A 15,358-nucleotide genomic window follows, 5' to 3' on the forward strand; every position below is an offset into this window, starting at 1 on the left:
TTATTGATAGATCTCAAGGTCTGAAAAATGCATTTGAATGGAGAATTCAGTCTCCTGACTACCAAAACAAAGCAGGTAAGGTATTCTTTTTGCTCTGAGTACAAAACTGTTATGTTAGTTGTGTATACAGACATCATTGTTCATGCAAGAATCCACTCATTACGCTGGTTTTCATTTATAGTTTGCCACAAGATGATTTGATTACAGTGTCCAGTGATATGAGAACTGATGAATACTAAGTGTTCAGGAGGAATCAAACCTAGTAAAGATACTTTTCCTTAAACAAATTCAAATGTTCAATTTCATATGTTCTATGGCAAGCTTTACTTAACACTCACTTATTGAGTACACCTAGTTTCTTACCTGTTTCTTACTGAATTCTTTGCAAATTGAAAAACCTCTGTGGCTTAAATTTAAAAAGAAGATGTTGTGGTGTGAAAACAAACCATATAATCATTATAATACTATATCAGAAAGCATTATATATCTACCCGATTTTACCTAACATCCAAATATGTAAACTGGAAAAATTAAAATTAAGTTAAAATTGAAAGACTGTTTCATTTACAGTGCACAAATACTGTATTTGGGGATGTTGGCAAATTCTCAGGGAACAGGTAAATTTTAAGCATCCAAGAAAGCACAGAAGAACTTTAAGATTTTTTGGCTATAAAAGGGAAATAGACTTTTTGGCACCAAGGGGAACATATCTTCCCCTTTCATCACGAATCTGGGCAAGCATGTAAGTAACTAGTAATTTCATAAATATTTGATTGCTCTGAAAGCACCATGCATATTCTTATTTTATTCACAAAGTAATCACATTGACAGCTGTGATTATGATGTACAAAGATACTGGTAGTGCATAGACCTCACCTATTCACAACAGCGAACTTCAGGCATCTCTGTTACATGCAGAATTTGGAGCTGAGGCTTTTTATAAAAGTCAGTGGAGTGAAGAATGCTCCCTAGAGTGGGATTCAAACATATAAATGAGAGGTTTATTGCCTTTAATTAACTACATGATAAATTTAGCTACATGTCTAACATTATAGACTATGTGAATACTTGAAGACAGTTTTGAGTCCAGCAGCTTTTGGCAAAACCTGTCTCCTGCATGATGGTGATGCTCTCTTTCCATTCCTAGTATTTCTGTCCCTACCCGTCTAGGATGAGGTAGCTCTGAGCACCATCCAATGAAAAAGAGCTATCACCTAAAGCTATCACCTAAGTCCATCTGAATGAGGAAGAAGAGTCTAAAATTACAGTTTTATATCTATATCTATATACACACACACGTACATATATATACACACACGTGCATGTACTGAAAGACTGAATCAATCTTTTTTGCAAGTAACAGGGTTGCTCTTCTGTATGGAATCTAAGCCAAGTTTCAGCTGGGAACAAATAATTGAGTTATATAAGTACCCATAAAAATAGACTGACCCACATCTATAACAACAGGATTACATTATAGTAAAATGGTATTTATTGTATAATTTCCCTAAAGCAGAAAGCACCTATGTAAATGCATTTATTCCAGCAAAGCCATATAATATTTGATCTACATTATGCTTCCCCAGAGTTCTGCATGGTTTACATGCATGTGAGCCAGAACACGAATATTTTGCCTTTCTGGTACAATGCCAGTGTGCAGAGAAGATGGATATCCTGTTCTGAATATCATGATCTGTATTTGCATCCGAAGACTGAGCAAAATCAGAAAAAAAGTAGCTGCATACAAAAAAACAGTGTTAAGTAAAATCATGATTTATTATTTCTCCAATAGGCCACAGCACTGTACAGTTTTGTTTACATTACTACAACCCATCAGAATAGAGCTGTAGTGAGCACAGTTCTGCACACATCAGGGAATCTGCAGCTGCAGATCTGAATAGGATAGGAAACATTATATAAACTTACTGCACATGCTGCTTCTCCAGCTGTAATAGCTAATATGTCAAGACACGCTTATAGAAACAGACGCATGCATATGCGCATCACAGACAAGATAGGTGCTCAGCTGGAATTCAAACCAATACGCGCTTAACAACTGTTGTCCCCACCCTCTTGCACAGCTTGCAAATGCACAACCTGCCATTATATATTCCAAATAATTTAAATTCTCATTCTCTTTAAAGCTAAAAGTCAGAAGTATGAGATGAGATGGTTAACTGTGAAAATTTGATATTTCACAATACTTACAGACTGAAAAATCAGTTCCCAAACCAATAGCATACATGTAATAAGAACACCTTTCTTTAGCTACCATTCCTTGTGCTCAAAAACCAACTTAGAAATGCTTACAGGCTAGCTAATTCAGAACTGATTTTCCTCCAGAGAAGACCATAATCTACGCTGAAGTAATGAATATTTCCATGCCAATTTCTACCTTTAATTCTTAGCTATATTTTCTATAACATTATTTTTTAGATTTTTTTTAAAATATAAGAATTTAGTAATAGAGAGACTATATCTCTCTAATATTCTTACAAGTGGAAAGATAAATGATGACAGAAGCTAAGCATGGAAAATTTCAGTTTAAACTATTTCAATAAGTAATGAAAGACTGAAAACAGGGCTTTAGAATGAAAATCATTTCTAATCTTGTTGTATTTGCCACCTGTTCAACTGTCATACAAGGTTTATAAGATACGGGTGTGTTTCTGAAGCAGATATATACACATAGATCTGACTGCTCAACTGGCAAAATATAAACTAACAGATCAAGTACAGTATAGAAAGAGCAAATACATTTTCTGCAGTGGTTAGCCACTGTACCTTTAACACTGATGCAGAAGTAGCCACTTAAGGCAAACTTAGGTTCCAGTTGCTACTTAAGCTTGGCTGAAAGATAGCTCCATTTCAGGGAGCATTGACTCAAGTCTCAGCTGAGTCTGTCAATAAGAGCAATAACTAACTGTTCTCTGTGATATAGAGCCCAGTGCTCTGAAAATTAATCAAGACTACAAGGTCATATTGCACTGGTCATTGAAGAACTATCAGAATAGTTTTTACTGGATGGTATTCTAACATGGACTAAATTCAAGAAATCTACATTAAGAATTTGAGATGGAATCTGCATAATAAATGATGAGTTCTCCAGCTAGCACATATGATCAGACGGTCCACATATTGCTAAAAAGAACAGTAAATCATCACAGCATTTCAGATGCCCTAATATGTCAGAAAATAATTTTGACTTTCTGAAGTAATGGCAATGCTATACACAAGACAGCGTTAATGCCTTGAACAATATGCTTTATTCTCTATGTGTTTGCATGTGATTGCAGCATTGTGGTCATCATACACGTTTTTCAAGCTTGGGGAAATTAAAAATCAGAAGATAAAACATACATACAAACCCGTGCCACGACTGGTCAGCCACAAGTGCACTGAAGCCAATAGGACATTAATTCCCAGTGGGAACTAAACTTGTGAATCTTTTAGACTATTATGAAAATTTTGCCCGTGTCTGAAAATAATATAAAGGTTTTGGAGTGAAAACTTATTGGGTTTAATGGACCTTGTGTTTATGCAGTGGAACTTCAGGAGGTGAAAATGCCTCTAATACTATGAATGTTAAGAAAAAGTAGTATTTTTCATTTTGCACATATGCTGGGCAACTTTTCATCAGAAAAGACTGATATATATGACAAAAAGGAAGCTATGTAAATTAAAGCAGCTAAACCAAGTGATAATAATAATTCTACCAGTCTGATAAGTGTAGCCTTCTCTACAGAATACTTACAGTGAACACTACGGGTTCATCTGTTCTTATGTATGTCTTTCCTGCTGGAATCAAAAGCTTTGCAAAGTCTTAATTTACAACTTTCTAAGAGGGAACATTTCAAAAGGTAAGCAGTAAGCAAAGTAAGAATTCTATTAGCAGATTCAGTTTACCAAGGTATAATGTTCTCTGCACTAATTTAAAATTTATCTGCAATTAATCCTATATCTAGCAACTGGAAAACAGAAGAAATTTTGTTCGAAAGCACATTTTTCAATTGCAGAAGAGAGGAATTCAATTGCTTAGTCCTTGATCAAGGTCTCAGATAGATGTTTGCTTTTTTTTTTTTTTTTTTTTTAAGCTGGCCATTTAACAGCAGGGACATTAGGCTGCAGATCACATAATAAAATTTCATTTCCTTGGCCCTCTCTTTTCTCAGCTTCTGAACATTCTGGGGCTCTCTATCAACTCAAATGTTCCTTTGCTCATCATTCTTAGAAGTACACCCAGTGCTGGCAATATAGCGATATGCCAGCCCAGGCAACTGAACTTGCAGTGACTTTGCACAACTGTGCAGCATTTAAGAGCAGCTGAGGTTCCTCTGCGCTGTGGAATGCACAGCTGGGAGATTTCCTGAGCTCCAGTGACAACTCCTGTCCCCAGTCATCCACCCTATTCACTCCAATACCGACATAACTGGAGGAGAACTTACAGCAGCTATGGTCTTAAAGGGAAAATTTAAGAAGTATATCATTCTACCTTGGTAGAATGGCCACAAATGGCCAATAGCTCACTGGAATTGAGGAAGTAAGTAATGCTTTAAAGACTTCTCTTTTTGACTTCTGAGCCTAGCTTTTGCACTGCAGATTATCTGCTAAGTAATTATTCTCAGTACGCGGACTGATGAACAAAAAAATAGTTCTTGAAATGCCAGCTGACAAAAATAATTCCTTCCTGGGAAATCAGAACATCCCCCTCTCCCCTGTGGCAATCCAGACTCACACTGTGTTGACTGTGGTAGCACCATATGAGAAGGAGTCAAGTGGGACATTTTACAGTAACATACAGTGGATGTGGGAGTCATTAGCTTATTTGAAATTTTGAATTATCACATTCAGATATACAGAGTTAAAAAATAGCTTAACAATTGGCAATTCTGATCTTCAACGTGAGAAAATGTATCATTTTATCAAGATGATAATAGATAATATAGACTGAAAACTTAAAAAAAATGCTGAAATCTGACCTGTCTAGAATTGACTAACTGCAAAGCAACATAGAATTAGGTGAGTGAGGAAAACTCTAAATTAAAGTAGAGGGCAACCTTATAATTATTATTTATATAAGTATGGAATATATAATGTATTCTCCCATGTATCACATATGCTTTGTAATTTTGCAAACTAATGGAAAGGCGAGCCTTAGGCTTGAGCAGTTCTGTGAGAATGGTAATATACATTTGAAGGAACATTTTTTATGCATACATTTTTGTTTGAATACTCTTCACCTTCATAAACACACAGCTTGAAGTTGCTTCAAGGTTTGGCATCTTAGAAATTATTCCACTAGAGACAGTGTTTGTAACTGTAGGTATTATGATTGGATATGATAGCACAATCTATAATTAAGATGTCCTAACATTTCCCTCTCTAAGATCCTACTTTTAGTTGCTTGTAACTTTGCCAAATAGGTTTTGGGCTGAAATTTTCTTGCCAGATGCTTTCCTTAGTCTGATTATTTTCTTGTTTGCTTCCTAATTTTTAGACAAGATAATTTAGGCCTTTATAAGAACAAGGCTAGACAAAAAGTGTGTTATGTTGCACATGTTGAAAATATTGTGCTTTTTTTTTTGAATTTTAAAAGTTTTACTGTCTGCAATTACTGGAGTAAAAATATTAAATAAAAGTAAAAATATTGGCAGGATTGAGGGCTTTGTGCTAGGGAAATATTTCTGCTGTCCTTCTAAAAATCTACCCAAATTTGAAATTTCTATTTTGCAAGGGTTCAGAAAAGACTTGCTAGAGATTTAGCTGAGAAATCTGAAGAGTTTGTCTGCTATGGACATACTGAGGGCTACACAAATGTAATTCTTCCTGTGATTACAGCTCTATACCGTTTCAGGCCAAGCACCACAAAGTGTTCTTCCAGTGCCTCTCAGGGGTCTTTCCGTTGACAGAATGCAAAGGTAAAAACAAATTAATCTGAATGCGGTGTGGACAAAAGACTGATTTAGGAGTTGGTGAGTATATACAGGGAGAAAGAAATGGAAGGATTATGATGAGATAGAGAGTGGGACTATCAACTGCCATGTGTATATGCAAGAGGCAAGGACTGGGAGCTTGCGTGAAAGAACAGGCTTAGAGAAGGACAAACAAGATAGATGAAGGAAGAGAACTGAGATTAGCTGAGTAAAGAGATCAGGACAAATAGGCAAGTGAAGACAAAGAGGACGTTTAGATGAGCATTTCAGGGAGTGGGGCTGAAACTGAAGACTAGAGAAAGCAGGGATTATAGATAGTGCAAGAGGGCTCATTCGAAGTCTGGGAGTTGATAAGCAGAAGGTGAATTTGGTTGAGTAACAAGTCAGGAATTGGAGATATGGTAAAAGGGGTAAAGGAGATTGTGAATAAGGGCCAAACAGAACATTAAAACAACATTTTAAAGCTGCAATGTCAAGCATTTAACACATAGGAAAGGCCAACATTAACAATGCCTTTGAAACCTTAATTTGAACCCTTGGGCACAAGTGTGATGATACACTATTATGGCATGATAATACACTATTTCTTCTACAAAAACTCACCCTCACTCAGTGAATCCCATTAAGAAATCTCCTCTGGATTTCCACAGGATTATAAATTGAAGGAGATTACAAAACATCTGCTTCATTGGCTCTAGCAGTCAAAAGGTGTGAAAGATATTAAGCAAAGTATTGCTAGAAGGAAAGCCAGCTGAATGGAGATGCAGAAAATTAGATTCTATCTTTGCCTTTGGAAGACTTCTCATATGATATTGAACAAATAATTTTAATCTAACTTTTCCAGATGGTCACTAAGAATGTATTTTCAGATGCCTACCTGAGATCTGAGATCTATTTTGAAATAGTGTTGACTAATCACAGCTGCATACGAATTCAGCTGGAACTATGCTTCAGATATAGTGACTTGAAAATCAGGTCCGTGGCACCTTGAATTGGACACTGAATATTTCAAAATAATTTTGACTTCAAGCTATCATCTTCCCATTTTAGAACACAGACAATGTTTCTCACCTTAAACTGTTCTTTGGGTCCAGCTGTCCATCAAAATAGAGAAACATACTTTAAGTTGCTTATTTCATTTCAAGTTGAGTATCTCAATGAGCAGTTATGCTATTTAAGCAAAACTACAACGATTTGTCTGTTTTAACTTGAACATTCAGCTCAGTCCTACAGGGCTTCTGGCACTTTGCTGGTTAGCTTGTGATTCTTCTCACACAAGGGGTCAACTAGGTTCTTGAATTAAATGCATAAGGAGAAAAGGACAATAGTAATGGAATGAGAAAACCATTGTAGCTTGTATTTACTGAATTAAATCCTACGTAGTCAGCTTTGTAACTAAAACAGAACCTCCACTTTTGGATAGAAAACAAAGAACACTTTGGAGTTACAGTAAAATATCTTGTAGACAAATTAATTTCAGTGGAACAATAGTCTGAAGTGTTGCATTCATTTTATTTTCAAAGTCAGGAAATCCAGACTGTGATTCTTAGACACCCAAGTAGAGTTTATTGAATGACAGCTAATGTAGGAAGATACAGAGCCAAAAAACTGGCATAGAAAAGGAAGATTTTTTGTAGTAGTGTGGGAGGATGAAGCTCAGAAGAGTGTTTTATATCTTTCAGTGACTCAGATAAGTAGTACATATTCATCTGAGAGCCTAATAGCAGAACACCTTGCCACTAACTCTATGTCACTTCCCAGGCTAGAAGACTGAAAGCAAAGGGTTACAAAGGGAAAAACATAAGCATGCTTCGTTCAGCTAAAATCAAACTGAGAGGGCACTCTTAATCTTGGAGTGATGTTTACAGCTCATGAGCTTATAATTAAAAGAAAATAACCCAATTTGCTAATGGTAGGATTGGAGATAGCAGAACAAAATTTAAATGTATTTTTACTCAAAGTATTGAGAACTGAAAACTTAAATTAGAACCTGTTCCATCCCTGCATTTGCTGAATATGTGGGCCTTTTTTTTTTTTTTTTCTGACATGCATACTTTGGCACCTTGCATTAAAGGGTCTAATATCAATTCTACCTGAACCAAACTTCCAAATTACTTTGTAGTAGACAAAGAGAGAATATAGAGAATATAGAGTATTATTCACCCTTTTAACTGAAAACTACTGACAGGTGCCCAGGAAGGCTGAAGTCTCCTGCATTCCACGAATAAAGTCTATAGGAAAAACAAGCAAACTCCAGAGTCCCTCTTGTATTCTTTCTATTCTTTTAACATATTTTATAACACATTCTTTCCCTTCTAAATGTTCATTTACTAATAAGTGGGTTTTGCTATTTTAATGTAAATGTTGATGTACGTACACTTTCTGGTCACAGGAAAAGATAGCAATCCTTTACAGAAAAATGACCTCAGCCTTCCAGGCCATGACAATGTTCTTGCATTTGGATTACTGATCCAAAATATTACATAAGTCTTCTGTAAGCAATTTTCCTTTGAGCAGGACCATGCCTTGTACTGAGAACAAGATAATGAGCTAATATAATATCTTAGATTATAATCTGAGACACTCAAGACCTTTTAGATGTTTGTTTAAAACCTTGAAACCATAAAGAAAGAATTTAATATAAGAACTGGTTCCCTTTACTTTCTGCATAAGAGAGAAACCTATGAAGAGGCTGAACTTTTATGAGTCATTCACTTTTCAAGGAAAAAGCCGTGAGTGTTTATCCAGATTCATGCTCCGGATTTTTGGCTAAAAAAATATGAAAACACTGGTTTCAACATTCTAATAAGGGAAACGTGCAAGTATTAGCAGGTGTAATTTTTTATGTTTTCACAGTCTGCAATCAAAATGAGCTATTAGATCCTGTAGTCATATCTCCAATGTAATACAAACTATTAGGTTTCACCGAGATCTCTTACTGTATTATATTCAGTATTAAGCTATTAAGTTAGATAAATAAGGTTTCAATGCACAGAAGAATAAGAGATTCTTTAGTCACAGTGTCAGACAACAGGACACCTAAGGTGACACCCATGTCCAAGGTCACAGCCAGAGCAGAAGATTCAGTAAGTGATGCAATCCTAGAAGATGATGTACACTACAGAGGAAGGAAAAGTCCTCACAAATACTTTGCAAATCTGATGTGGAAGAAATTCCTTTCCATGCCCAAATCTGGTGATCAGTGAAAATCTGAGTATGTGAGGAGGACACAATAATCAGGAATCTAAAAGGTAAAATTCTCTGCACCACCTTAAAGCATTAGTTCATTCTGTGTGAGGTCCCATATCTACCTGAACTTGGTCTCTGTTACTTCGGAGGAATGTTAAAATGTTAAAAACCTTGCAATAACTTGCTTACATGTTGCTAATTGTTCATGAGCCAGAAAACTGCCTTATTGACTCTTGCCAGTGAATAACTAATGGCCATACATATGAGATCTAATTGTAATGATTGTTGTACTGCTCAGCTGTAAGCTTTATAAGCATGCTAAGGGCACGGTCTACAATATGCTTGACACCTGTGAAAGATGGGGATAGAGAGTGTAGTTCACTAGACACAGACTTAGAGGGAACTGCACACCTACTTAGCCAGCCCAGCAGACCTACTAGTTTTTTTTTTTTTTTTTTTTTTTTTTTTTTCCAAAGGAGCTGTATTAAAGGACATCATCTTGGAGTGAATCTTGCTTAGAGTTCTGATAAGTGTCTTAAGCCTTCCACACAGTTTTAAATATTGTCAATTTGCAACACCAATAAAATTAAATCAGCACCTGAACCCCAATTTTCTCCTTGATGGCATCAGTAAGCTAAAAATGTGTCAAAAATATATCCTATAACAGAATTGCAAGCTTATTTCCATAAGAAAATGATGGTACAACTGCTGATCCTTTGCCTTCAAGAACTGCTGAATCTGAAACACACTAATTCACAGAGTAACCAGGTTATGACTCAAGTGAAAACTCAGATCCCAAATGGAAACTGAAGATAGATATCAACATTAGTTAATGTCACAGTAGAAATACTATTATATTTATGTATCTCTGTTAATGTAAGAAAGTACAGCTATGGCAAGCAAGATATTTATTTATGTCTTATTTCTGCTTTTAAATGAGATCTCTGATTTTTTTCTGACTGGTGTTGTCAAATCAATGCATAATAGAAGATTATACTACCAGGCCTATGCCAATTATTTTTAATAAAGGATCACAATATATTTTCTTGCATATCGATAACAACTGTAAAGTGGTACTGTTGTGAAACTGATAAAGTAGATTAACGTGCTTTAAAAAGTGTCCAAAATAGCACTTCTGAAAAGAAATTTGCAGCAGCTACTTAGAAAAGCCATCCACTGCTGCAAATTATGAAGGAAAAGGAAAGGAATACATTATAAAAGGTCCTGACTATAACCGAGACTCTGTGTGGACTAGTTGATGCAAACCTCTCTAGATCAGAGATTTGTGGCACTTGAAGGCCCTGTAAAATGTGTGCATTTACACGCGCCCTGTAGAACCGGGCACAGGTAAAATAGGATTTGAATTTTCAAGTCTCTTTTGTCTTCATCAGTATGTGTTTCCCACTACTTCTTAAGTATCATGGAACATATCTGGTACCTAAAGCTGAACGATGGGCCTAAAATCCTGCATTTTTGCTATATGATGTGAAGTTAAAAGATTTACTATAACAAAACACGATTTAGACAAGCAAACAGCAATAAATATTATATTTACTTACTTTAAGTGCTTTCAGTACCTAAGGTTGAAGAGCCATGTCTTCCTCTGGTATAATTCCACGGGTTTCAATGGAATCACGGAAGGATAAATTTGATGCAATATGTTCACCTGGTCACCTAGCAAACAGTAGATATATTTCCTTTGTGTAAGAGTCTGCATACAATCAGTTTGCCATCTAGTGGCAACTATTTTGAACACAGACAGTAATTTTAAACTGTATGTTATTTTAAAAATCAATGCGCATTCAATCACCCAAGGAGTATAAAGATATTGACTATTATGTAAAAACTATTTTAAAGCCTACAAAAGTAACTTTGTTTACCCAGCATTGTCATAGCAGCACTGTATAATCCAACAGGGAAAGTTTCCTGACTCAAGCTGACCATTTAATGCGAAAACATTTACAATTGTGATAACATTTTCTGTACAGACTGACTGGATATATATCACCTGTGGCATTTTGTGTCAAGGAAGATGGACCAGAATAATGATAGTCAGCCATTTTTTAATTCACACATCTCCCAACAAAAGCACTTTTATCACTGAAAATTTTTACATGGCAGAACCGTGGCCCTACCTCAGTAGCCTCAGTGTCTCAGTAGCCTCAGTGAACAGAAGCAGCTCATGTGGGAAAAGTAAAGATATGGCCAAGTCAGATTGTTTGTATTAAGGTTATGAGTTACTAATAGAAAAAACAGTCACAGTTAGCAACCACATTCCATACCTCATAACCCAGAGCAGCTACTAGATCTGCTCAGGAAACGCAAAAAAAGATGTATTTTGATGATGCATAGCCTGGTAGCACTTATGTGCTTATGTAACTGTGTTTCTTTTCTCTACTTTTAATGCTAATTTGGCTATTCTTAAGAGTAACTGGAGACTTATCTACCTATAGGACTTAAATGATCTTTGTTACTATAGTATTTATTGCTTCACTATTATTACCATCATGACAGGAAATGTATCTGACATAGGAAAATGCTGTTACCTTATCAAACAGCTAAACGTCTCATAGCTTTGAATTCCTAGTGGCAAGGACTTCTGATCTTCCTTCTGCAGAAACAGCTCTGTAAGTTTTCATAGTAAGTTTAAAAACTTTAAAATCAATGTCAGAATACAATGTCCCTAGTCCTATTTTGAAAACAGTAAAAAAAAAAAAAAAAAAAGAGAGAGAGAGAGAGAAGAGAAAAAAAGAGTCCTGCATGAATAAATGCATGACTAAATTCTACTGGGAACCAATTCCATAATCATGGAGATGAAATACTTGTGAGCCAATGGATGCCAACTGGTCTAGAAGACATGCCAAATATCTAGCAGTATCTAATCTCAGTGAATGACAGGAACCAAAGGATGACAAAAGGTCAGAAAGGACCACACGTCCACCAATCTTGGAAGCATCCTTACTTGGCAGAGGAATCTCAAAGAAACTGAAAACCTGAGCAAGGTGATGTGAAAAATTGGATTCAAAGAAGATTTAGAATGCTGAAATTTGTCTTAGGATGTCATTAGCTTTTATACTTTAGAAAGCCAGTCAATAATGAATTCTACCAAATTGAAGCTGTATTAAAGATCTGCTGAAATACATTTTAGAGATATCATAAATAAAATATTTTTTATTTTCCTGACAAAGATCACTTGGCTCTAATGTCAGAGGAGGAATAAAGAAAAAATTTGTTTAGATGAGAGAATATGTCAAGTTTCTCAGCTTAATAATACGTGTGCTTATATTGTATTAGTCAAAAACAAATATACAGAGATTCCTTTGAGTTACTGAAGATGTCTGTATTCAGCCTCATATTTGGTGATCACTGACAAATGCTTAATTCCATTAAAATATATTTTTGCCCCTGTTCCCAGCACAGCTATGATACAGTGACCTACATTCTCTTTTGGGCCAGGAATCCCGGTCACAAGAGTTAATTAAAGTTCTAATGACAGGGTCAACAGGGTCAAGTGAATGAGTTTGTATATATGTAATTAGGGCAGAACAGAAGATAATGGAGCTCAACAGGTGTAACTGAGAGCAGAAACCCTCTGCTGTATTAGAGTACTTGACCTGAAGTTTCTAAATTGCTTCTGGAGAGAAAAGTTAGGAAAAATATCTCTTTACTTGTCAACAGAGGAGAGTTTTCACGAGAAAATGGACAACGTCCCCGTACCATCTTTACAATCATTTTCAAACACACTGAATCCAAGAATGCAAATAACAGTATTGATTCAACACCATGCATTTTTGTTTTCTAGGTACAGGCAGTGCAGCCATGAATGTACAAAAATAAATGTGAATGAAAAACATTGTAGATGAGAATCCATCCTGGATGGGGTTTATTCTACATCAGTTCAGTTTTATAATTTCTGTGTTTTCTCACATTAAAACAGTGAGTTCAAACTAGGGAATGTGAATAACAAAAATCATTAATTTGTCACACTTAAAGCTAATAAGAAAAGACATACTTTATCCTGCCTTCACTATACAGGTGTCTTTTGTTCACAGGCTTTTTGTTTATCAATCACTTTCCTTAAATACCAATAAAAAGCAAAAGTGCACTACATGAATAGGACAAAATAAATGCAGAATAACTTTCTACGCAATCCTTAGAACACAACTTAAAAGAACTTAGGTCAGCTTGTTTAGATTCCCACTTAGGAAAGCAAAAGGAAACATGTTAATACAGAACTCTCTTGGTATTCTTTCCAAAAAGTCTTCCATCTAGCAGTCCCCCAGCAGTATATTAATATATTTATGATAGGTATTGGCAGGGTAAATTTCTTTCTACTACCTTGCCAGTGCTTGAATCAGCCCTTTAAGCAGAAGATACACCTCTAGGAATGAGAAAGGAGTATAGTTTCTATGCCCAATCAATTCCAATCTCTCTTCCGAGAGTGCCAGGAAGAGATGGTTAATTAGTGCAATGTATTGCTTTGCTGGGGACACTTGCATTCTAGGAACGAAAATGAGACCTTAGGTCATTGCATATAGACTCTACAGCTACATCTATATTCTATATACTCCATAAATTCAGCAGTGACAGAGAACATTCTTGGGCACAGAAATGGGACTGTGTGTATATATATATATATATATATATATGTATATGCATATGTATATATATATGTATATAGAATTAAACCACAGAATGGTTGCTGGAAAGATGCTTGTCCATGCCAACTAGTACTATTTCAAACAATTTTTAGGCATGATTCAGGAGCTAGCACAGGCCAGAGATTATTCCTAATAGGCAGTTTGCATGCAGCCACCCTGTTTTGGAGATTAAGAGAATTTTGTGGAATAGACACTGATCATTTCATGCCATTTAACACAAGATCATTCCCAGCACTTTTATTTTACTATTACACACCTAGTGTTACCCCGTGGTAGCAGCTTTCACTTAACATGAAACAACTGCAGAGGATTTAATTCAACATAGAATGGATTTGAACTTTCCATCGTTATGTCCAACGCTTTATATTGAGTTTGTTTGCTTTAAAGCTTTGTCTACTTCAGAGGTTTCTGGACACATGTATAAATATAAAATTAGTATTTGAATCAATTATAAAATAGAATCTCATAAACTGTTCAACCACTCCAAGATCACCTATTATGTCCTCTCAGATAGATTTTTTTTTAAATCTCTTTCAAATGCCAGAAAAACAGGTTTAGTAGAAACAGTTTGGCAATCCACTTCTCAGTTTTTGTGAGCCTAAACCTAAACATTTTTTTCTGTGCTTTATTGCAGTCATGAAAAATTCCCACTAACAGCAATGGAGTTGCCAGAATATCTTCAAAATTTGGGTTTGTGCTAATCAGTGTATTAGGCTTCACAGCAGAAAAGCCAAATATTGATTTTTTAAATACAGATAATTAAACTTGGTTCTTAGTCACATAGTAAGGCCAGGATGGAAAGTTTACATTACTGCCATTGTGTTATATCCTTTCTCTGGATAAACAGAAGACTTAATTTCCAGTTCTATCAATTCCACGCCATTTACAAACAATAAAATTAATTTCTACGTTTAAATAAATAAAGCCTATTAAACTGGTTCCTCTGCCAATACTTTCAGGCTCTACATTGAAATTGTTCATAAAACCAGCGGGGCCAGATAACAAAACAAAAGATGTTGTTTACCGTTTTTGCTATTAATTAAGCCAACTCCTTAGATACAAATAGCTTATTGAGGTTAATTAGCTCTAAAAGAATCCAAATCATTTGTCACTTACAAATGATAAAGAATGATAAAATTTTGAGCTAAATTTAATTCTTTTAGTACCATGAACATTTTAAAGTTCATGAGTTTTTACACCAAAATCCAAGGAGACAACTTTTCAGGACCTGAAATTCCACAAAATTTACCTCTTGTTTAATCCATTACATTGAAATCACTTTTATATGATATCATCAGGAAGGAGGCAAAAGCACGTTGTTAAAAGCAATCCAACAAAACTTGGAACCAGTAGACTGATTAACCAAGAGAACATTCCTGCTTCCACTTAATTCTCAAATTTCCAGTCCCTTAAAATATTTCCACCTGCAACGCAGGTTAAAGATGCAAAGAACCTATTTGCTTTAATTCTCATGGAAGTACAGGCTAGATATACTAGAATTCTGTCTCTTCCTGTATGGGAGCCAAGCTGTCACATTAAGGATATGCAATGCATTTAGGATCAGCATCAAAATAT

The sequence above is a fragment of the Rhea pennata genome, chromosome 3 (genome assembly GCF_028389875.1).
Source record: "Rhea pennata isolate bPtePen1 chromosome 3, bPtePen1.pri, whole genome shotgun sequence".
Lineage (NCBI taxonomy): Eukaryota > Metazoa > Chordata > Aves > Rheiformes > Rheidae > Rhea > Rhea pennata.